This window comes from Chlorocebus sabaeus, chromosome 15, assembly GCF_047675955.1.
Source record: "Chlorocebus sabaeus isolate Y175 chromosome 15, mChlSab1.0.hap1, whole genome shotgun sequence".
Lineage (NCBI taxonomy): Eukaryota > Metazoa > Chordata > Mammalia > Primates > Cercopithecidae > Chlorocebus > Chlorocebus sabaeus.
The window spans coordinates 11,673,876-11,700,598 of NC_132918.1; the positions used below are offsets into that span (position 1 = coordinate 11,673,876).

Below are 26,723 nucleotides of genomic sequence, written 5' to 3' on the forward strand. Positions count from 1 at the left end.
GCAAGATAACAATAGACGAACAGTTAAATTCTTTAGATAATCAGCTGAAGACCTGAGAAATGGATTCAGGTAGCAGGTGCTTATGAGAACCACAGGAAATCTGCCTAACCTATCTGAGCAAACTGACTTTAGATGATTGTTGCCTCATTTTCTCAAAACAAGGCAGGGTGGAAGCTGAGGCTATGATAAATTACTGATGAAAGAAAGAAAGGAAGAATCATGAAAATTTAGTAAAAGAGCATAACTCTGAAGATAAGAGACTGCAGGACCCTGGAGAAAATTCAGGAAAAATATTCTATATGCCCCCCAGGATATGATAGACATGGCACCTATATTTTTAAAAAATGATATAGGAAAATATTATGATATGTAAAACAATAAGGTAACTTTTGAGGGGAGCAGTGATTGGAAAGGAACATAAAGGGTGTTCTGAAAGATGGTGATGTTCTGAGTGTTGATTTCGGAGCTGATTACGCAGATGTGGGCAGAATGTAAAAATTGATCAGAATGTATATTTTGATAAATACACTTTTCTGTACTTATATTTTAGTTCAATATCAAAATACAAAGGGACAAAAATGACTAAAAGAGACAAAAATGAATCAGCAGACAAAAAATAATAGGAAGAGGTACACAGAGGACTCAATGTGGGAATGAAAAATTACAATGATATGAACTACAACAGCGAAGATTAAACCTGAAAATAAAATATTGAATAGTAAAATTAATAGTCAGAACTCTAGTGAGTTTTGTAAAGTAATTTTTAGGGCCCTCTCAGAATGCAAAAACAAATGAAAACCTTACGGTTTCTACAAATTTTCTCAGGAAAACTGATACATAAAATAAAAACACAACTAAGGATCATAGGTTCTCTCAGGGAGAAAGTTTGAAAAATTTAGGCATAAGTAAAAAGCACAGATCAAAGCTGAAAATACATTTGCTTTTGTCATTTTAAGCAAACGACCTCCACCTTACTCTAGGCAAAATTTATGAACAAATAGCCTAAACAAGTAATGTTCAAGAAGAAAATAAAAATAATAATCAAATTTAAAATCATGTAAGCATTCAAGAGAAAAACAAATGTAACCCCTTGAGGACTGAAATGTTTGTATGTTTTTTTCCCTCCACGTCCCCAGTGACAAGATTAGAGCTTGGCCTAAGGCTTACACTAGTCATTCAGTAAATGCTTGTTGAGTAAAAGTTATATTTTAAAAATTGCCTATTATTTTTAAAAAACAAAAAGGAAAAAGCTTCCAATTTTTTCTTTGCATAATAAATATAGAAGAAAATAAAGTTACATATACTCATATTTGAAGAAGGGAATCTCTTTGCAAAGAATTTCATTTGCAGTTAAGTTTTTCATCACAGATGAAGTCAATAAAGACACACTTTCAGATGTAGAATGACTCAGGAAATAGATCACTCGACTCTTCTTGAAAAAAATTATTGAATGTATATTCAACTCACTGAAGGGTGATCAACATAAGAATGCGAGGCTATGTTTCTGTTCAAAAAGACTGTGATAAACACTCAAGCATGTTAAACATAGAGCTGAATCTAGTTACAATTTTAATATATGGTATAAAGTAAATGTCAATGGATTTCTTAAAATAAAAGATGGGTAATATAAGAGTGATATTCTATGATAATTATCTGAGTCCTAATTATAACACATAAACATATTATAAAGTGAAGCAAAGGAACCATCAGGAGAGGAATGGTAGAGAGAGAAAGAAGGAATTAAAGTAAAATAAATTTCTTATTTTAATTATATAATATTTTTAAATGTATCATTTAATTCTTGAGTTTGATGATTTCAGAAATATAGGATATCTGTAATACCAAAAGGTGACTTGTTTCAAGATTATAAAACATGAAACTTGCAAGTCAAAATAACAAAAGAAAGTAAAACTATACAAAATGTAATCCATGTATAAAAGAAAGAAATAAGGAAAGAATATAAATTATATAGCATTTAGAAAAATGAACAAATTAACCAAAATATCAGCTAGATAATAATAATTGTGAGTCGACTGAACCACCGGTATAAGAGATAGAACTTTCCCCACTGGAAAAAAAATCAAAGCCTCTTACAAAATGATATGTAAAAATTAAAGTGAGAAAAGAGAAGGAAGGCTGAACACGGTGGCTCACTCTTATAATCCCAGCACTTTGGGAGGCCAAGGCGGGAGGATCACGAGGTCAGGAGTTCGAGACCAGCCTGACCAACATGGTGAAACCCCATTTCAACTAAAAATACAAAAAGTAGCTGGGCATGGTGGTGCACACTTGTAATCCCAGCTACTTGGGAGGCTGAGGCAGGAGAATCGCTTGAACCCAGGAGGCGGAGGTTGCAGTGCGCCAAGATCGCACCACTGCACTCCAGCCTGGGCAACAAAGCAAGACTGCATCTCAAAATAAAAAAGAGAGAGAGAGAGAAGAAGAAATAATAAAATATTTATCAACAAACTTAGGGAAAAAAAAGGGATAGGGAGGAGACATTAATTGAGACAACATGCAATTCAAGACCAAAAGATAATTAAATTTGAAAACAGATTTGATAAATAGAGTAACTGTGAATATTTTAAAAGCAAATAAAATAGCAACAAATTTTATAATTTAGAAACTCAAGAACATGTTGAAAAGAAACACTGGTACCAAACATTAAGTTGAAAACAAGTAAAATAAATTTTGGTTTACTTTGCACACTACAAATTGAACTCAATCCCACACAAAATTTATGGTTGCTTATGGCCTAGATCTTAAAGCAAACCATCTCTCCACTTCAGACTGATAATTTGCCTTGAAACATGTTGCTATTACTGCCATAATGGGGTTTGACATTCTAGAACCTTCTTCAATGCATACTAATTTTAAGGCTGAATTTGCTACCCTCATTAATCATTGGACATTCATTGAGGGCCTGGCCTAAAACCCAGAGCTATGACACCTTCCTCAAACATGTTTCCCTTAGGACTTTTCTTTCCTATTGGCTTATACAGAGAGCTCCATTGTATCTCCAGCCTGTGTCTGCCTGTGTCATGATCAAGATATAAGAGGCTAGGGTTGTATATTTCTCCAAAGCAGACATTGAAAGATGGGAAAAGCCAGTATAAGAATAAGTCTGAAGAGGTGCAATTGCCTCAAAAAGAGAGTATACTTAACAAGAAGACACTAGAATTGCCAAAAATAAGTTTACATATAACAACAACAAAATCTACTTCATATTGAATAAAACACAACTCCTGCCCTCAAATAACTTCCAGGAGAAAAATAAAACCACTTAACCTTATCACTTAAGGTTTATAAAGCATTCTTTTTGTTTTTGTTTTTGTTCTTTCATTTATTTAGAAGTTGCCAGCACAGGAAACACTGGAAGATCTGAATGTCTTTTTCATTATTTAATATTTTATCACAGCATTATTCTCAGTGAAGTGAAAAATATTTTTAGGAAACAGAATGCCAGTGAATTAATTGAAAGTAAGAACTATACCTAAGACTGCAGAGTTATATTTTAACTTCATTCCTTTAACTACTAATTTTAATTATTTCTCATCAGAATTTATACGTCATGTCTATGTGCAAACTGTAGTATTGACCATTTTTCATTTTCCTTTCATCACTCTATATACCTCATTTTCATATGGCTCATAATAATTGTATATTATGTGTTCCAAATATAAAATAGGATACATTTACTATTATTACAATATTTACATTTAAATACCGTAGGAGAAACTACATAGCATTGTGTATGTCTCTGTTTCTTTCAAGTTACAAATTTCATTTCTGGGAACTATAAAGCATTCTTAAGTTCATGATAGGTAGGTCAATAGCTATTGTTTTTTCCATCTTATAGATGAGGAAAACTGAGGCTTATGATGGTCGAGCGACTTATTCTGATCATATAGCTAAGTGCAGAGACAGGAATTGAACTGAAGTCTTCCAAATCTAATTTCACTGCCGTTTTAATTTCTTCATGCTGCCTCCTAAAGTATACCTCAGGTACGTTGGTTGCCTCATTCATTCCTGTTTGATTTGCATTGTGGTGAATCAACTTTTGGAGGGAATTCAGTGTGGCTGCTGCAGACGATTGCTATAGCAGCAATTGGTCATAGACTGTTAGCTTTGTAACAGCTCAAGTCAATGACAGGCACAGTACCATGAAATAATTTCTGCAATCTTTTAGAATAAGTAACCTTCCCCTGAACTTCAGGGACCACAAGGGATCCCACAAAGATTCATTCCAGGTTGGGATTAGTCTGCTGGCCTCTGGAGCAGCAGAACCAATAGTTATTACCTGCCTCTTTGCTTCAGTTGAGAGGACTAGCTGTGCTTGTTGCTTGTTCTGTCTACTACCGTGACAGTAATATTAACTCCAGGTTCCATTTCTGTCTCAACCCCCGGCTCTCAATCCAGCAGGAGTCTGGGCACATGAATACTGATTTTCAGTACACATTGGATTCTGAGTATTCTTAACTTTTTCAAATTAGGAATAATATTATAAATTTAAAATAATATATGTATCGGCAACTGAGCCACCCAGTGAGTCTGCAGCGTGGAAAAAGGTAGAAATGGCAGATCTCTTGGAGATTTGATTCCCAATCAATATCAGCCAATCTTTTTAAGCAGTGACTCATTTATAAATATCACCAAAAGTGGAAACTGTTTAATTAACTGTTCTAGATAGAAGAGAAAGATTTGAAAGATATAAGTCCCAGTCAGGTGTTTGAACCCAAATCAATGACCGCACTGCGTAAAGGTCCTAAGAAATAATGAACTGCCTTTAATCTTGCCTTTCAGGTTGTTGTCCTGAATATATCTTAAGTAAAAAAGGCATTTTAATTTTTTAATTTTTGTCTTTTCATAGTTCTTTAGAAGAGTAAAGTGGTTCAGTTTTTATATAAAGTCTCAGGGAATTTTGAAAGAGAGAAAATATCAATACATTCTTTGTTTTTATTCCTAAGCAAAATAAGTTGCCTAGTTGATACACCTTTTAGATCAAGGGCATGAAAGTAGCTCAGATTAGCTAATAAAATATACCACAAAATATTTGTTTCCAAACTACTGTGTTAATTATCAGAAAAAAAAAGAAACATTGATTGTTGAATATGATTTCTTTCTCCCAATATTCAAAGCAAATGTACTCACATTTGCTACAGGAATGTAATCTAGTGAACGAAGATGGCCAGATGGGACTAATCCTGCTGTTACATTAAAGGGGGCTTGGGTAAAATGGGAAAAACAATTATTCAAGACTCACCGTGATAAACATATGGTATTAACAAAGTATATGGAGTCAAAATATTCCTGTTAGTATTCTTTTCCCTTTATACTTCAAGATGAGGCTTTGATCCAGGTGAGAGGGGCCCTTCTCAGAGTCCCACACTTCAGGGAGCACTGCGACATACAACAGAAATGTACTAACCTGTAACACTAAGGCTAAAGGCCTGCTCCTGTAACGTTGCTTGGACCCAGAGAATGCTTCTCTAGGGCTCTTCACGTTGGCCTCAAAATAAAAAGCAACTGGGCTTAAATTCCATGAATGTTTGCTGTGAGGCAGAGGTAGGGAACAGACCCTGCTAGGGAATACCAGGAAGAGCTGAGTGGTGGCAGCACTCAGATAAAAGACAATAAAAATTCATTCTTCCCCTCAGATAATGTGAATAAAATAGATTCTGGTAGAATGTGAAATAGTTTCCAACTAGCGCCGAGTGTCATTTATCAATCTCTCATGTTTTTCTAAATCACGTTTCTGTAATTGCCATCAAATCATCATGGTATTTGCAACAGGTGCATAAAGTGTCTGAGAAATATTGAAATGTTTTACAATATTAAATAATTTATATTTTTATAAATTTGTGAAATATATGTATATAAAAACAGGTTACTAATTCTTTATATGGGCAAATAGAATTGCAAATAGTTTTATTTTATAAAAATATTTTATAAGGTTAAATTTTAAAATTCAGGTGTTAATCATTTTGACTTAAAATTCTAACCTATATTAAATATGAATTTTATTTTACTTTAATGGAAATATGAAATATTTTTGAAAGAACAATTTTGATAACATGAAACTCCTTTTACAATTTCAACTTCTTGCATTTGTTTTAATTTACATTTTGAAGAATATATATTCACATTCCGTATACTTTGAATGAAACCATATTACTAGTTTCTAATTTTTGCGATCAATGTGAATTAATACATCGAATCATAATTGAAATAGAAAATACCTTTGAGCTGAGAGAAGGAAAAAAACTAAAAGGAAAATACTTAAAACCCCAAAGAAATTACCTGCTTAACTGTTTAAAAACTGAAAACAATAAATTTAAGAGGCTTCTGATGAATATAAATTATATAACATTTTTAAAGCAAAATATTACAAAATATTTTTAAATGAAAAATAAGGATCAAAATAATGACAGTGAGAAGGAATATTGTTTTTGTCAAACACAAAACTTGAATTGATCATGTAATTTCTTTACTAAATGAAGATTTTGACTACTGAGCAAAACAGCGGGAATAAAAAAAAACATTATTCGTATCAATTCCTAACTCAGAAGCAACAAATACAACCATGGCCTGCCCATTAGGACAAACTGCATTCATGAAATCAGAAAATTTTACTTTTAAAAAACTTGGGATATTTACTATTTTTTTAGAATATTATCCCAGATAATTACCATTGCATCATTCTGACGATATGAACATTTTCTAGAAAAACACAATATGATTCATATCATTTATCTTGATTTTCTATTGGATGAACATTGCAGAAAATTTTGTTTGGCACTACAGTTTCTTCAAATGGAAAAAGAGATATGAAAACTGCCCTTTCTTTCTTTCTTTCTTTTTTTTTTTTTTTTTTTTTTTTGAATGACAACAAGATACGTATTCTTTTGACTGCATACTAATACCATGGGAGCATAGTATTCCATGTTGTATATGTGCCACATTCTCTTTATCCAGTCTATCACTGATGTGCATTTAGCTTAATTTCATGTCTTTGCTATTTTGAATAGTGCTGCAACAAACATATGCATGCATGTGTCTTTATAATAGAATGATTCATATTCCTTTGGGTATGTAACCAGTAATGGGATTGTGGGGTCAAATGGTATTTCTGTACATGGATGGAGCTAGAGGTTATTATCCTTAGCAAACTAACACAGGAACAGAAAACCAAATACTGCATATTCTCACTTGGAAGTGGGAGCTACATGATGAGAACACATACAGAGGGGGAACAACACACACTGGGGCCTTTTGAGGGGTGAAGGTTGGGAGGAGGGAGAGGATCAGGAAAACTAACTAATGAGTACTAGGCTTAATACCTGGGTGATGAAATAACCTGTACGATAAACCCCCATGACACAAGCTACCTATGTAGCAAATCTGCACTTGTACCCCTGAACTTAAAAGTCTAAAATAAAATAAGATAAAATTGCCCTTTCGATTCTAATTTCACAAACAAAACATTTTGCTATTATTCTTATCCACTTCACAACCAATCTTCGCAGATCGGTTTGGAACAATGTAATATTTGTGACTGAAAACATTTAGGTTGTTAATAATACAAACACACACACACCACAAAAACATGAAACATCATTTGCATAATTTGCACATAAGTATTTGTGCAACTACTAGAATGGAAATATTTGAATAAATAGCAAACAATTGATAGTTTTAAATAAAAACAAGTAAATGCTGATACAGAACACTGAAATGATGTTTGAGGCATATTTTCGTGTCCCTTTTAGCACAACATGACATGAAATAGTGGAACATTTCTAGATTTTGCAAAAATTATTTCAAACAGTGATACTAGAATGGCCAAACACAGCAATGTAAGAAATAATGTAACAAATGTCACTACAATTGCCAATGCCTATTGATGGAATTGGCTCAATTTATTTTCCTCCTCTAGGGCTCGCTATGAATTGTGGAAGTTAAGATATATACCTTTAAGATGTATCATTCAATAACAAATAACAAGTCATTATTCACAGTTCAATTATATAATTGCTGTCTTTACAATAACTGTGAAATGTATTTTATGGAGGTAGAAATCAGCATATAGAATTTTGCAGTATATTTATCACACCTGAGAGGAAAACCCTGGAATATTTCAGTTCTTTATTTTAAAAGAAATCAATTCACAAGACAGATATAAAAATAACCTTTAAGCATATGAATAGATGTTCAACCTCACCAAGGATATGAGAAAAGAGAAATGCAAATTAAAACAAAACTGAGATGCCAACTCTCATCTACCAGATCAGTAAAAATTAAAAAGAATAACAATACTCTTGCTAGACTGTGGAAACACAGGCACCCTCATATGTTGCTGGTGGGAAAGAAAATTGGTGCAAACCTTAGGGGATAAAATTTGGCAATATCCAAATGATTACATATATATTCACATTATGACCCAATGATCCCAGTTTTAGGATTTTTTCTGAAGTTGCACATCCAGTGCTATGAAGGTACATACACACACACACACACACACACACACACGATCATTCATTGTCATCAAAACATATTAGAAGCAATGTAAATGCCCATTTATAAGACAGCGGTTGAATAAACTATGGTAGATCTACACAATGGACATTCTTTCCTTTAATAGAATAAGGAAGTTATTTGTTGAATAATGTGGAGCAATTTCTAGGATATTGTGAAGCACAGTGTTGCGTTAGGCAATTAATAATGTTTGTGGTAGGTTTAAGTTTCTTTAAAATGTACAATTTGTTGTGATTACTTTTCTCATCCTTAGTAAATATTATTTTTAAAAAACTAATTTCATCTTCATAATTATGTTCTCTTTTTCTTAAAAAAAAAGAAAAAAAAAAAGGTTCCCTGATTGGTATAAACTTCTGGCTACACAAAACCTGCACTTTCTTCAGAACTGTGGACTATGGTATGTAAATACATTATGTACTGTCTCCTATTTGATTTTTCTGATAGGTTTTCCACCAAAATTACTCTAAAATATTTTTCTAAAGCAGCAGTTCTCAAACGTAGCTAAGCATCAGAATCAGCTGTGGACCTTTACAAAAGCAGAGATTCCTGGGCAATACTTCCTTAAGTCTGGGGTGCCGCCCAGAAATCACTGTCTTCCAAAAGCCCTGAAGCTGATTCTGAGCATCATCCAAGTTTGAAATCTCTGCTGAGAGTAGGTTTGCAAAATAGAGAGAGAATAAAGTTACTATTACTCTGCATTTTTGAAGAAATTTGTGATTATTATCAATAATTTCTTACTTTCTTAAATTCTTCATGATTTGGCCAAGAGTGTCTCATTCTGAAACTGGAAGGACTTTAAGGAAAACTAAACCTTAGGGAAGAATTCTACTTGTCTCATGAAACACAGTCTTGTAGGATAACATCTGGACTTGGAGCCATTCCACAGAAATCAGTTCCTGACTCCGACGTAACCATGGCCTGCAACTCAGCAAGGTTGTTAATGTTGGTACCTGGTTTCTCTTCTGTAAAATGTATATAGTTTGGCCTTTTTTCACAGAATCGTGGGGACCAATAAAGATACACAATGTAAAATGTTCTTACAGACTGCTAAGTGTTATAGTTCTGGACATAACTCTCATTATGTATTTAAAGTCTAATTGTATCTCCATTTACTATAATTTTTGAAGTTTTAATTCTATATTTAGGTGTTATTATTTTACATGTATTAACTTTCTATTTATCTATCTATCTATCTATCTATCTATCTATCTATCTATCTATCCATCCATCTATGCCACTATTCTCTCTGTGAATTAACAGGAGACATAAGTAACTTCACTTATTTGGGAATATTATGGTTTTTTTTTTAAGTAAGTTAATTTTAAGTTCTAGAATACATGTGCAGGACATGCAGGGTTGTTACATAGGTAATGTGTGCCATGGTGGTTTGCTGCACCTGTTAACCCACCATTTATGCATTAAGGCCCGCGTGCATCAACTATTTATCCTGAAACTCTCCCTTCCCCAGCCCCTCGGACAGGCCCCAGTGTATGTTGTTCCCCTCTCTGTGTCCAAGTGTTTTCATTGTTTAGTTCCCACTTATAATTAAGAACATAGGGTGTTTAGTTTTCTGTTCCTGTGTTAGTTTGCTGAGGATAATGGCTCCCAGCTCCATACATGTCCCTGCAAAGGACATGATCTTGTTCCCTTTTATGGCTGTGTAATATTCCATGGTGTATATGTATCACGCTTTCTTTATCCAGTCTATCATTGATGGGCATTTGGGTCAATTCTATGTCTTTGCTATTATGAATAGTGCTTCAGTGAACATATGTATGCATGTATCTTTATAATGGAATGATTTATATATATATACCCAGTAATGGGATTGCTGGGTCAAATGATACAGCATGATGCAAGTCATAGAGGATTTGAAGTGGAGTCATACACAAAAATCTAAGACACTTTGGAAATCATTCTTCTGAGGAAGAACAGGAATTCCATAATTCTTTAAAAGGCATACAAGAATTATATTCCATATGATCTAATATAAACATTTACATATGTTAACCATATATCTTTCATGAAATCTGGCAGAATCAAATACAGTTCACAAACAGTTATCATATAATTGCCTTATTTTCTGATACACATTGTGTGCTATCATTTCAGAAAACATAACTAAGTAAAATTATGTTTATCTTAGATAAATACATCCTGTATATTTTCAAAAGAGTGGTAGAAGTCACCACAATAATTTTAAAACTACATATGGTTGAGAAAAATGCCAAAGGGGGAGGAAATTAATTTTGATTGGGATAGTATGTTTCCTGAGTTGGAACAGAATCTTGAATTGCTGGTGGCATTCACACCTCTCCATTACTGCTGTTAGCAATTCTTTATCTACTTCTGAAGTCTATAAAAGCTTAGTGCATCAAAGTGATGCCAAATTTATATATAACTCCTAATACAACGTTATGAAAATAATTCACGAATAAGCAATACACAGACTTCTATGATGAAGCATGGAGTCCACATCAGTCTGTGGAAGGATGTTCTCAATCTTATTTTTAAGTATCTTAAAAGTAAAATCATGACTATAGTACCTCTACATATTTTGAGCTGAGAGCATTATGTTAATTTACATATCATCTAACTAGATTCTACATTCTAGTTCTCTGGACAGGTGGCCTTTATACTTTTTAAATAGAGAACAGCTAGTACGTCCTGATTTAGTGCACATAACCCCTCTCCCCCACAAAAACACACAAACAGAAATACAATACTTAAAATAATACATTTCCCTATTATTACAATTTTTACCTATTTTATTTGTTTCTACTCCATGTCTTTAAAAAATACTGGTCACCAAATTAGATTGATTTAATGTCACACCAGTGTGCATCTGAAAAAATTGCCTTATCAGTGATTTCAAAAATAATTTGGAGTCCTTGGCTTTGGCAGTATGTGTACTCAAATTGGAATGATATAAAGAAAGTTAGCATGGCACCTGTGCAAAAATGATATGCAAATTTGTGAAGTATTTCATAGTTTAAAAATGACTTGGGGAAGAGTAATCACCAGATAAATGGGTAAATCACATGTGATCCATACATACAATGAAATATCATTCAGCCTTAAAAAGAAAGGAAAGTCTGATGCATGCTACAACATGGATGAACCTTGAATTCATGAGGTTCAGTGAAATAAGCCAGTCACAAAAAGACAAATAATGTATGCTTCCACTTATATGAGGAACCAAGCATAGCTAAATTCATAGAAATGGAAAATAAAATAGTGGTCGTCAGTGGCTGGGGAGAGAGGTAAATGGAGAGTTATTGTGCAATGTAAATCGAGTTTCTGTTTTGTAAGGTAAGTGTTCTGGAAACGGATGGTAGTGGTTGCAAAGCAATGAGAATTTACTTAACATTGACTGCACACTTAAAAATGGTTAATATGACAAATTTTATACTAGGTTATTTTACCATGATTACAGAGAATTTTTTAAATCACTTAGGGAAATACAAATTTTAGTAATGTACTTCATATTTACGGAATCAGGAATGGGGACCTTAAATCTGGGATTATTTAAGAGTCTTTCAGGTAAATCTGATTCAAAGTGACTTAAGAACCACTGCTTTAAAATACAACTATGACTTTTCCTCCCAGTACCTATATTCTTTTGCTACTTTGAAAGGAACAAAATTGTGAGACAAGAATTCACAGAAGCCTAGCCTTATCCTTAATCAGGATTTAAAAGAAAACAAAAATAGGCTAAGAATTTTTCAAGAGGGAAACTAGCCATACAATACATGTTTATGATATGGATATTGACTACAGAGAAAGAAACATTTCCAGATAGACACAAGATAATATTAAAACATACAAGGTCTAACACTGGTTCTCATACTTTTTTGTAGTCATATTCAGGGTCTTCTCTCAATTAAAAAAAAAAAAGCTACCTTATTTTGCCTTTTATATGCTAAGATCTTTGCAAGTATTACTTCATCTAACATGGCAATGTCCCAATGAGATTAATGTTTTTATTTTATTCATAAGGAAACTGAGGCTTATAAATGTCAATTCCTTGCCCAATGTCACGTAGCTCATATGTGGTGAAAACTACATCTACCTGACTCCAAAATCTTTAGTCTTTCCAATGCTACCTTGCCTCTCTGAATGATTTCATTTCCATTCTTACACAGCACACTGGAGTAGACCTCATTATTGTCATTTTAAAAATAAGAAAAGAACCTCAGGGAGATGACTTTATGAAGGTCACAGTAAGCCTTCCACATTTTGATTCGATTTTCATCCATAAAATAGAGCTATTTCACCTCTGAGAAATATATTGAAGAAACCAAATAAAATTGGATGTCATAAAAATAATGCAAGAAGGAGTAAAATCTTGATTAATAGAAAGTACCAGGCAGCTATGGTTAATTGAAGGTTAACTAGAGGCTTCTTTTTGTTTTAATCTGTAATGCTGAAAATCCTTTCAAAATAGATTGAGCCACATCCTGGTTTATGTAAGTTTACTGTGATGAACACAATTAAATCTTTCTTTGAGAGTTTTTTTTTTCTAACTTCTTTATATCCTCGTTGTTGTAGATTATACAGGAAATTAATTTGAATTTTTATGGAGGCCAGGAAAAAACTTAAATGCGATTCTTTTGACCAAATCTTTAATAGGAGTTTGTATGATCTCTTTCATTAAAATAATGCACCAAAAATAGTTCCAGGTCTGCTTTTATGACACGAATTCAAAGAGGTTGGATTGCAGAAGGTACAGATCAATATTTTATGCCCATCCTTCTCCAAATGGGATTTTAGGCTGGAGAACTATTAGTATTTTTTGCTTTTAGTATTCCCTTACATCAAGGAAAAAGATGTATTTATGACTTATATAGATTGTTCAAAGGCAATAAAGTCCCAAACTTCCTCATTTATTAGGGAAATATGAAAAGTGCAGGTTCCTCAGAGGATCCAGTGAAATCCCCACTCTAAGGAGCTGACCTCAATCTACCTTTGCCCAGACTAACTGTTACCTGCAAGCCTTCCTTTTATCCACCACACATTACCTTCACTATTTTCAAAGACAGACACTTGTTGAAATAAAGAGATGAATAATTTGAAATGAGCATAAATCAAGGCATAATTTAAGGGACGCATGCTAGAGGTGGCTACTACAAGTGCTTTAAGTATCTTTACTGGCCAGTCAACACCATAGCCTTTGTAGGTTAAAAAAATATTAGCAATAGATTTCCATTGTTGAAATTAGTGATTAGTGATTTTTTCAAATAAGGGCAAAAATTATGTTAGAGGCATTTAGTCTGTTGTAAGACTATAGTTTAAGAATATAACCAGCCTTTCAAAATTTAGCTATAAGATTTGCACCCTAGATTTGATTTCTACAGAGACCTCTGTCCAGACATTAGATTGGGGGACGGTTGGCCACCCAAGTCTAACTAGAACATCAGCTGAGTCCTACTGCTATAGTCATATTGCACTTGCTACATTTGCCTTCAGGGGAATCTACCATCCTTGGTACAGTCTTAGCACACACACACACAAAAGTTAAAGCCAAGAATTGGTAGAGCTTACCAATAAAGCCAAGAATTGGTAGAGCTTATGTTGTGTATACTTGCTATTAAATGTCTATATTTGAAGAAGAATTTTATTTTCAGTTACTTAGAAAGATGGTATAAGAGCAGGTAAAAACTATTGGCTATTAATTTCTACTCAAAGGGGGCTAATATTTTTACATCTAGTTTTTTTAGGTCAGTTCACAACAGTAGATATCAAAATAGAGCTTTCATGGTCATTCCTAAAGGCTAGATGATCAATAAAAATCCCTTCCATGCTAGACACAAACCTCTCCATATGAGCTCACATTTAGAACATTCCTAGAGAAGTAATCACTTATCTGGAACACTTTGATGATTAGAAATGACTCGCCAAGGAGAATTTGCTTGCTCCTATAGTATTGGATTGATGATCCCTTTAGAGAAATTGATTTGCTGTAACTCAGGCAGAATGTATGTGAAACACAGAAGCTGTGATGATAACCCAAGCCCAGTATTTCACATGGCAGCTCTTGTAAGAAGAAAGTCCACCCAATGAGGCAGTGATAGAGCATGTCTCCCTAAAGACAAGCTGAAGAGCTTCCCCAGGCAGGGTGAAAAGAGACCTGAAGTTCTAATGTATAAAATCCTTTTAGATAAGGAAATAAGTCTGACCTCATTTTGCCTCTTGACATTGCTCTCAGTCTCCCTGGCTGCCCTTTCAATATTTCTTCTTTCAGACTAAGTTCAACATTTACATGAATCTCTCATTTATAAGATTAAAAAATTGTGGATGAGATGCCAAATAATCTAGTAGAGATTCACAACAAGGCAACAAGTTCAAATAGGTTTGGCAGATATAGGATTCCCATTCCCAACACATTTTCTGGGAAACCAAGTGCCCTCCATGTCTAGTTGCAAAGAGTTAACAAATTCATGTAAAACTTAAAGCTTATCTTTTCCAGGAGAAAATCCAGCTCTGTGTGTGAGTGTTATTCATGTTATTAAGAGGGCTAAATGTCACTTATATTTATTACCACATTTGTGGAGTTGAATATCAGATATCTTATTCTGCAAAACTGTCAAATTTTGTGGTTGAAGACATATTTTACCAAATCACTCCTTTCTCTAACACATGTGAAAGTGATGACAGAGAGAGAGAGAGAGTTGCCTAACCTAATGGCAATTTCCCAAATTATTCTACATCATATAAGTGAGGCTGAGTCAACACCTACCTTTCCTGTTGTCTTCCACCTGTTCTTCCTTGGCACTTGCCCTATTTGTAATTTTACTGATATGCTAGCTACCTACTACATTGTCCAAAATAGAAAGAAAATATTTTATATTTACATTTTAAATAAAATAGATTTAAGTAAGTAAAACTCAGTGTCTTTACAAGTTTATAGTTCCGGCTATATGAGGCACAGAGCCTTCCTCTACATTTTCCACTCACCATCTGGGCAGTGTTTCTTCTGGCAAGACTTTAAAAATGAAGGGGAGCAAAAGCTTTAGGGGAGGAGTTGGGGGGGTGATTGGGCTAGAGAAACAGTGAAAACATGGTTTCAGAAGTTTGTTAAGCACCTGCCAAAGTACTGGCATTCACTTCAAGATTGCTTTTCTTTAAAGATGTTAAAAGATGCAAAATATTGCTCTTTTCCTTAAAAAGGAAAGCCATATAATCTACAAAATGTTGACTTTTCTTGGGTCCATCAGAAAACTGAGATCGCAAGGTATCTTAAGTCCATTAGGACTGTTATAACAAAATACCATAGATTGGACAGCTTATAAAACAAGCATTTATTGTTCACAGGTCGGGAGGCAGATAAGTCCAAGACCAAGGTGCTGGCAGATCCAGTCTACAGTGAGAATACTTTTCCCGGTTTGCATATGGCTCCCAATTCATTGTATCCTCATGTGGTGGAGAATAGAGGAAGAGCAAGGTGTCATGTCTCTTCATGTAAGGGCACTAATCCTACTCATGAGGACTCCACCCACTATCTCCACTCATTATCTAATCACCTCCCAAAGTACTTACCTCTGATACCATCATGTTGAGGGTTAGGATTTCAAAGTATGAAATTTTGGGAGATACCAACACTCAATTCATGATATAAGACAATCAAATAAGTTTAGACAAGCATATAAGTTTAGAAGAGCTGGTAGAATCAGATGTAGGGAAGCCAACACTCACATTTTCTATTCCACAGACTTCTATCAGATGCTTACAAGAAAGACTGGAGGATGAGCAGGTTACAGGGCAGAGTGCCACTTAGTGGCACAGGCATAAAGGAGATGATTGGCAGTTACTAGTGACCAGGCCAGAGCTGTGCCTACTTCCCTGAACTGTTCTTTCCTACAAAACAAAAGCCTTACTATTCTAGAGAAGGGCAATGAATTCTCTCACTCTCAGCTAATAGGTAAAGATGCATTGCTTCTGGTATAGGAGTAGAATAAAACCAACATTTTATTGGGAAAGAAGTAGAAAACTTATCATCCTTAGGACACAGCCTCCATTCTTGCTGAGATGGAAGTAAAAGAAAAAGTCCTTCTAGTTGGGTGCCATACACTGAATGTTTGTATCTCCTCAAAATTCATATGTTGAAACTTAATCCTCAGCATGATGGTGTCTTTGGGAGGTAATCAGATCATGAGCGTAAAGCACTCAGAAATGGAATTAGTGTCCTCATAATGAAACCCCAGAGAGATCACTCAACCCTTCTGCAATGTGGGGATGCAGAAAGGAGATGACCTTCTAGGAACCAGGAAGAGGACCCTCACCAGTCACTGAATCTGATGCCACCTTGATTTTGTACTTCCCAGCCTCCAGAACTGTGAGAAATGAATTGTTGTTTGTAAGTCACCCAGTCTATAGCATTCTGTTATAGCTCCCCAAACCGACTAAGATGCTGGGGAAAGGCAAGAAATTGTCTTGAACCTAGCATCCCACACTCATAACACAAAGAGATCTGTCATTACTGGAAGAAGAACAGGAAACTCTTGCCTAATACCACCAAAAAATATAAAGCAGTGTTTGGCTGGGATGAAAAAGAAGAACAGGGATGTAGAGAAATCCCCACCCCTGAGGCTCAGGCACACAAATCCCGCCTAAAACTGACCAGGAAAGTAAAACAAAACAAAATGCCATCATTTCATTACAAATCTAGCACTGACTAACATGCAACAACAGTGTCAAGAGCTAGGAGAGAATCTCCCTTTGTGGCACAGCCATTCAGGGTCGTTCTACCAAAACTGGAGAGTACAACTCAAGTCCTGAGAAAGATCCTCCAGGACCCCAGGCACCACACTAAGCACAAGCTAATGGAAGCCAAACGCTGGAAGATTTAAAGCCAGTGCTACATCAGGACAGCATTACCAAGGAAAATAATCCAAGCCCAGATCAACAACTAACTATATTAAATCCACTCACCATGCTAAAGAACTTCACCAAAGAAGACGCACATCCTTTTCCAGACAAAAATACTATTAACCTCAGACCCTATAATTCCTTTTCACACAATGGAATCATTCAATTGAAACTGCAAGGCACACAAATGAAACCCAAAAAAAGCTATCAATTGTTAATAGTAAAAGCAATCCACAAAACCAAAGAAATGACCCAGACTTTAAAGCAATCAGATGAATAAAATAGCCATTATTAGTATGTTGAGGAATCTAGTAGGAAAGACAGATTATATATAGGAACAAATAGTAATTACAACAGATAGAAACTACCTTTAAAAAATCAAGTATAGGCCAGGTAGTGGTGTAATTCCAGCATTTTGGGAGGCCAAAGTGGGAAGATCGCTTGAAACCAGGAGTTTGAGACCAACCTGGACAAGATAGTGAGACCCCGTCTCTACAAAAAATGAAAATAATTAGCCAGTCATAGTGGCATGCACCTGTAGTCCGAGCTACTCAGGAGACTAAGGTGGGAAGATTGCTTGAGTTCAGGAGTTTGAGGCTGCAGTGAGCTATGATTGTGCCACTGCACCCCAGCCTGGGAGGCAGTATATTCTTGCACTGCTATAAAGAAAAGAGGCTTGGCCGGGCGCGATGGCTCACGCCTGTAATCCCAGCACTTTGGGAGGCTGAGGCGGGCAGATCACGAGGTCAGGAGATCGAGACCATCCTGGCTAATACGGTGAAACCCCGTCTCTACTAAAAATACAAAAAAATTAGCCAGGCATGGTGGCAGGCGCCTGTAGTCCGAGCTACTTGGGAGGTTGAGGCAGGAGAATGGCGTGAACCTGGGAGGCAGAGCTTGCAGTGAGCCGAGATCGCTCCACTGCACTCCAGCCTGGGTGACAGAGCGAGACTCAGTCGCAAAAAAAAAGGAAAAGAAAGAAAAAAAGAGGCTATTTGGCTTACAATTCTGCAGGCTATACAGACTTCTGCTTCTGGGGAGGCCTCAGGAAATTTATAATCATGGCAGAAGGGGAAGGAGATGCATTTTTATTTTTTTAAGGAGTTTTGCTCTTTCCCCCAGACTGGAGGGCAGTGGTGCGATCTTGGCTCACAGCAACCTCCACCTCCCTGGTTCAAGTAATTCTCCTGCCTCAACCTCCCAAGTAGCTGGGATTACAGGCGCCCGCTAGCACGCATGGCTAATTTGTGTATTTTTAGTAGAGACAGAGTTTTGCCACGTTAGCCAGGCTGGTCTCAAACTCCTGACTTCAGGCAATCCACCTGCCTCAGCCTACCAAAGTGCTGGGATTACAGGCGTGAGCCACCCTGCCCCACCAGGAGACACATCTTACATGGCAGAAGCAGGAGTAAGAGAGTGAAGGGGGAGGTGCTTTACACTTTTGAATAACCAGATCTCCTGAGAACTCACTCACCATCATGAGAACAGCAAGGGGGAAATCAGCCCACAGGATCCAATCACTTTCCTGCAGGCCCCTTCTCCAAAACTGGGGATTACAATTTGACGTGAGATTTGGGTGGGGACACAAATCCAAACTACATCACACAGTGAGACCTAGTATTTTTTTTAAGTCAAATACACATGCTAGTAAAAATAAAATGATATCAAAGATGAAGATTTCCTTTACTGAGCTTACCAGCAGACCATATACTACTGAAAAACCAATCAGTTAGTTAGAACATAGGTAAATAAAAATTGCCCAAAATGAAACAGAAAAGAAAGAAAACAAACAAAGAAAAACAAGAACAGAGCACCCAAAAGCTGTGAGATAATATCAATTGGTCTAAGGTACGTGTGATTGGGGTCCCAACAGAAGAAAGACAGAACGAGGTAGAAGACATATTTCAAAAGGTAAAGACTGAGAACTCTTCAAATTAAGTGAACAAAGCAAACCATAGGTCCAAGAAGCTCAGAGGACGCACACACCTAGATATTATATCAAAAATGCTTAAAATTAAAGAAAAAAAATCTTGAAGGCAAACAGAGGAAAGAGAAGCATTACATGCAAAGAAACAAAGATAGGAATGCAGCAAACCAGAAGACAAGACAGAAGAGTGACATCTTTAAAGTGTTTTAAGAAAAAATTGTCAACCCAGAACTGTATACCCAATAAAACTACCTTTCAAAATGAAGACAAAACAAGTATTCTTCTTACATACCAAAATGAACACAAAACAAGGATTCTTCTTACACACCAACAAACACAGAGAGGAATCTTTGCCAGCCAGCCTGTGCTAGAAGAAGCGTTAAAGGAAGTTCTTCAGACAGAAACTTTGGTACTAAATAAAAACTTAGATTTCCAAAGTAAAGAGAATCATTAAAAAACAGTAAAAATGAATACAAGTATAAGATATTTTTCTTTCAAAATTCACTTTAGAGGATAGTTGATTGCTTAAGGCAAAAAGTGAAACAATATATTGTACCATGTGTAGAAGCAAAATATGCTAACAATAATTCATAAGATCAAAGAGAAGAACTAGAATTCGATTATGGTAAAGTTCTTACATTAAATAATGTGATGTTATTTGAATGTAGAGAATGATAACATAAAATGTATAAAATAAACCTTAGAGCAATCGTGAAAAATACATGTAACTATTAAGCCTTCTTATAAATGAAGGTAAGATGGAATTAAAATAATCCAAAAGAAGGCAAAGAAAGGAGAACAAAGAATGGACGAGACCAGGAGATAACAATTATCAAAGTGGTAGATTTGAATCCAACTGCATACATAATTATGTCAAATAAAACATTCCAAAAATCACATTTAAAAAGCAGATATCATCAGACTGAATACAAAGGTACACCCAACTGCATGCTCTACAGAAGTTATCTTTAATATGAATGCATATATAGGTTAAAAGTGAAGGTTTAAAAATAATTTCATAAAAATATCAATAAAAATAATACTAGAGTGGCTATATTAATACCAAAAAAGTAGACTTCAAATCTAGAAAGATTATAAGAGACGAGGGACATACATATGAATAAATAATTAATTAACAATCCATCCAGAAGATATGACAATCTTACATGCAGATATACCCAGAAACAGAGAATATAAATTTCTAAAACAAAACCAGTAGAACTGAAGGATAAACAGACAAATCAATTATGCTTGGAGACTTCAGTGCTTCGTTCTCAGAAATCAATAGATCAAGTTGATTTTTAAAAAATCAGTAAGGTTATAAAAGACCTGAACAATACTATCAACTAATTTGATCTAATTTATAGAATATTTCCATGTAAAAGTAGTGTACATAATTTTTTCAGTGCACATGTAATATTGAGAAAGCTAGGCCATCTTTTGTGTCATAAAATAAACTGCAGCATATTTAAATGAATTGAAATCAAACACAGTATGTTCTCAGGCCACAGAAGTTTTAACCTAACAACGAGTAATAGAAAGATATACGGAAAATTCTCAAATATTGGGACTTAAACAACATAATGTCATAACCAAAGAGAAAACCACAAAGGAAATTAGAAAAGATTTTAATTTAAATAAAAATGAAAATCTAACTTACAAAAATGTGTTAGATTCAGCTAAAGCAATGCTTAGATGAAAATTTATATTATTAAATGTGAACATTAGAAAATAATAGAGATTTTGAATCAAACTCTTCAAACTAGAAAAAGAGGGACAAATTAAATCTAACACAAAAAAAAGAAAAGAAATTTTACAATTTTTTCAAATAATACAAACAAGAGCAGAAATAATTAAAATCTAGAACATAAAAACAATAAATCAATAAAGCCACACTGATTTCTTGAAAAGATCAATAACACTTAAAAATATAGCCAAACTTATCAAAACCATGGGAAAAAGAATGAGAGAAGAAAAATAAAATCAATACAGGAAATAAAGAGGGGACATCACTATATATTCTACAGAAACTGAAAGGATAATAACAGAATACTATGAATAACCTTGTACCAGTGTATTAGTCAGGATCTCTAGAGGGACAGAACTAATAGGATAGATGTGTATAAAGGGGGATTTACTAAGGAGTATTGACTCACACAATCACAAGGTAAAGTCCCACAATAGGCCATCTGTAAGCTGAGGAGTCAGGAAGCCAGCCTGAGTCCCAAAACCTCAAAAGAGGGAAGCCAACAGTGCAGCTCTCAGTTGGTGGCCCAAGGGTCAAGAGTAGAACTTGGAGTCTGATGTTCAAGGGCAGGAAGCATCCAGCATGGGAGAAAGATGTAGGCCAAGAGACTAAGCCAGTCTAGTCCTCCCACGTTCCTCTGCCTGCTTTTATTCTAGCAGTGCTGGCAGCTAATTAGATGGTGCCCACCCAGATTGAGTGTGGGTCTGCCTCTCCCAGTCCACTGATTCAAAGTTAATCTCTTTTACCAACACCCTCACAGACACACTCAGGAACAATACTTTGCATCCTTTAATCCAATCAAGTTGACTCTCAATGTTAACCATCACAACCAGTAAATTTGATAACTTAGATAAACTAGCAAATTCCTTGAAAGACAAAAATTACCAAAACATTCTCAAAAAGAAATTGATAAATTGAATAGTTCCATATATCTTAAAGACCTTGAATTCAGAGTTAAACTCTTCTAGTAAATAAACTGCTGGGCCCAGATGGCTTAATTGGTAAATCTTAGCAAATATTTGTTCCAAAACTTAACAACTTTTTCAGAGTATAGAAGAGGAAACATTTTGATATTCATTTTATGAGGCCAATATTAGTCTGATATCAAAACTTAACAACTTCAAACTATTAAATATTTTATTTAAAATTATTAAAGCGGCTTAAAAATAAATCTAACCATAAACCAACATAAGATGGTTAAATGGCAAGCAGAAGTGAAAAATGCTAAGAAAAAGTAAATTAGGAAAAGACTATAAAGAGTGCTGAAGGAGCAGGTGTTATTTGGATATGGTTTTAGGGGAAGCTTTTCTGTGAAGGTGAATTTAAGCACAGACCCTAAGTCAGATTTGAGGATCTGAGGAAATCACCCAGAATGTCGTAGAGAGAGATGGAGAACAGAATCAGAAGTCCAAAATGTATCTAATAGGAATTACAGAAAGAGAGAATAAAGAGATGGATGCAAGATAATATTCAATTAGATTTTGGCTGAGAAGATTCCATAACTGATTAAATAACTTATATCCATGTATGAGAAAAATACAAGCTCTACGATACATCAAATAAACAGAATATATAAAAATAAGGCCCTACCTAAACACATTTTGATGAAATTACAGGACACAAAAGACAAACTTTTAAAACAGTAAATGATATATAAAGCATTGGAAAGAGCATATAATGTACTCTTTCAAAAAATTTAGCTGCAAAAGAAAGGAGAAAGTTAGGTGAACTAGAATGGGAAAAGGAATTAGTTGCCCTTTTTGGCTTTAATTGAGAAATTAGAATTGGTTAAAGGCAGTTGGGGAAAATATTGGTAAGTAGAAATGCTTAAAGATGGGTGAGAGAATGTGATAGGGCTAATTTTAGTGGAAAGAAATGTGGTTCAGATCCACAGTGACTGAATTAGTCTAATGTTGGTGAATAGGCACTTTTTCTGTCTTTATTGAAGGAAAGAAGTAAGTGTGGGAATACATACAGACGATAGTAGGTGAGTATTGTAAGCTTTCACATAGCTCAATATTAATATCTGCCCCTCAAACCTTATTTTTCATTGCTTTTATGTTTCATTGTTTCATTGCTTTTATAAAATAAAAATGTTTCATTGCTTTTATAAAATAAGTTATGAAGAACTGAAACCAAAATAGAAAAGTTGCTCAGTAACAGCACATAATAATAACAAGCACTCCATCCTTTATAAGGCAAAGATCTGAGAGAGACAGATACTCTTTATGTTAACTGACACCCATCAGAACCAGAAACATAATGTTTCTTGGTACTCGAAGAAGTATATTTTTATAATCTTAAAAATACATATTTCTTGAAAAAGATAAATAGCTTTATGTACTTTGTGGGTCAACATCACAATGTAAAAAATTTTACATTTTACTTTTTGGTTTTAAAGCCCACTCACCCAATCAAAGAAGATACTTGTGGCTAAGCTGTGTTCATAAAAACCTCCAAAGAGTCTACTATACTATGTAATGGATATTTTTAATTCCTTTCTTCAGATAACCTGATTTCTTTTTCAGATTTTCCAAATGAAGAATGACACATCATTGTTATGACACAATGAGGTAAGGCTTCAAAGTGTGAGTGGGTGTTAGGCAGAAGAATACTGCTAACAAATAAAAAAAAAAAATGTAGGTTGGAGTCCCACATACCATTTTTTTTAAAAAGCCATGTCTGTTGCTCTCAATCACTTATTGCTAAAAATGAAATATCACAGGATATAAAGTGTCAGAGAGGCAGTCAAGAGACTTCCTTCAGATTTTTCATTGCATAAAATTAATTGGTTCAATTGAAGTTGGAGGATTGTCTAGGGGTTTCTGATAAATGCTCTTTAAAAATCATGTAGCAGTAGGTTTTGAAGTGAAAGGGAGATTTATCTATTAGTATAAGCTGTTCTATTAGAGGCATTTTTAATTTGGTCAAACTAATCCTAGAAATAAATGTTTCCATCAGAAGTTGCATGCAATTGCCAATAAAATAAATGTGAGATAGAATTAGTGCACAGAGAATATTGCCCTTGGTAGAAACACAATTTTTAAGGTAATATCAGAAATTCTAAGTAAATCTACTTTTTCTCTTATGGCACAGAGTAAATATAAGACTTGCACCCTGGTCACAGAGGTCCCATTAAGAGTAATTTAATGACTGGGCATGGTGGCTCATGCCTGTAATCCCAGCACTTTGGGAGGTCAAGGTGGGAGGATCACCTGAGGTCAGAAGTTCAAGATCAGCCTGGCCAATATGGAGAAACCCGCTCTCTACTGAAAATACAAAAATTAGATAGGTGTGGTGGTGCATGCCTGTTATTGCAGCTACTCAGGAGGCTGAGGTAGGAGAATCGCTTGAACCTGGGAGGCAGAGGTTGCAGTGAACCGAGATCACCTCACTGCACTTCAGCCTGGGACACAGAGTGGGACTCCATCTCAAAAAAAAAAGAGTAAAGTACGCCCCTAGTGTCATGTGGTTCTCCTCCTTGTGGTAGAGTTTGATAGATGCATGTTGTTTGTCTTCAACTCTTATGCCAATGACAGGTTGAACATTCCAAGACGTGTCACAGGAGCAAGAAATTTTAGGAGTCATGATTTTACCCTCTCACCAATAGTTTATAGTGTATTACACTACAGTATCTAAAATTTAAACAGTCCTTTGGAGTTTGACCACCACTGCCACAGCATGAGTTGCTTGGTTTCAGTGTTGATTCATGGAAAAGTGCCCTCTTTCTGGAATCACCTGTCTTAGTTTGCACCTCAACACTAAAGTTTTTGAGTCAAATGGGCCAAGCTATCTTCTGGAGACCTTAACCTGTCCCTGTACAAAAAGGGAATGATTAAAATGACCTCCATCAAAGAGGTGTTGAGTGAGTTACCCAAGAGAATGTATTTTAGAGCAATCTGTAAACTGTCAAGATCTGTATCACTTTAAGGAATTTTTATTATTGGGTAAGAGCAGGCAAAGGTCAAAGCTACTCTAGATAGCAGGGCCAAAGGTGAATGTGAGAAAAATCCCTCTTGGTCTTGTTTTGGGAAACTTTTTCCATCAATCAGAACAGTTATTTATTTAATAGCTTTAATTCTGTGTGCTTCTCCTGAGCGCTTGACCAAATAATATGAATTCTTTTAAGAAGCAGATTTCCCATGTTAATGACTTGCTAAGACTTAATGAACCACAGTGATCAAATATGACTGATCATTATCATGCTCGTATGTTATTGTGGGTGAGTGTCTAACAAAAAGCTTATTCACTGGGACAAAGAGAATTGCACAAGCTTACTTATCAGACCTTGACACCTTGGTTAGGAATGGAGCAGGAAGCACAACCAATCAGGCCCAGTAACTGAGGCTGATAGCCAGGAAATTACAAGGGAGCTGTTGTGTTGTTTTTTTAATAAACATTAGGTACATGTCATCAAATATTAACAACTTTTAAATACATTCTATAATTCTTTTTTGCACTTTTTCTTTTTTAACTTTTATAAAGTTACATCCTTTATATATATATAGATTTGTCAAGACTTTGCTAGGACATGACAGAAAAAAAAGAAAACTCCACAATTCTGTAGTGTAAAGACAAAGAGATATATTCTTTCATTTCCCTCCATTGAGAAGTTATGTATTGGCATGTGACCGTATTCCTACACAAAGATTTAGTTGCAATAAAATAGTTAACTAACTTAAAAAAATGTGCTTCGGTCTCCCTCTGAGGGAAAGATAGAGCAGGTACATTAAATAAACATTGGTCATTACCAAAGATCACTAGCAAGGGCCCAATGTCGTAGAGTTTGGAGCATGCCCTGGGCGGTTCAGACAAGCGTTCAGGGAAAACAATGAATTTACTTCTGACTATTTTGTGTTAAATGGGTTACTCCAATTTAATAAGCCTCTGTTGTGCCTTGGCTATGTGTCTGCACTATTCTGGGCACTGGGACCTCACTGTTAAACATGACACAATTCCTGGCCTCCAAGAACTGATATCAACCCTGATAAGAGGTTAATAATATATTATGATCTGGACACTACTACAGAAGATGGAGTGATGGAGAAACAGAAAATGGATGTCATTCTCAACCTGGGTGTGAGGAATGCGTAACTCAAGCTAACAACAACTGAACTTGCTATTAAATGGTAAGTGGTCATTAGCTATAGTATAGTCTCCAGACATATCGAGGAAGCACTGATAAAAGAAAAGTAGACAGACAGCGTGGCATAAACAAATACAATTAGCATTAGCATCGCAGGAACCCAAAACATGAGAGGGAATATGACTAGTTAAAACTATGTAACTAGATATGCATATCCAGAGATAGGCTTGTAGAAATAAGCAGAAGACTTTATGAAGGGATTGTTTTTTCCGGTAAGGAGTAAGAGTATTGAACGTTTTTGTCTTTTGTGTTCTGTGATTTCATCAAAATGTGTCCAATGAAGGCTTTATTTTTATCATTAACTTTCACTGGAAAGGTTCTTTTTCTGAATACGAATTTCTGCCCCATCCCTTTAAGTAGTTAGGTCCAGTTGCCAGGTCGGCTTTGAAGTTTTTTTTTTTGTTTTTTTTTTTGAGCTGGAGTCTCGCTCTGTCACCCAGGCTGGAGTACAGCGGTGCGATCTCGGCTCACTGCAAGCTCCACCACCCGCCGGGTTCAAA

General features: G+C 35.2%; 1 non-coding gene across 1 annotated transcript; it reads left to right on the forward strand.

Annotated features, from left to right (window-relative positions):
- The first annotated feature begins 11,422 nt into the window (after window positions 1-11,422).
- LOC119620762 (U6 spliceosomal RNA) lies at window positions 11,423-11,530 on the forward strand. The gene has a single exon (XR_005237314.1). It is a non-coding gene; the product is annotated as a U6 spliceosomal RNA (small nuclear RNA).
- The last annotated feature ends 15,193 nt before the right edge of the window (window positions 11,531-26,723 follow it).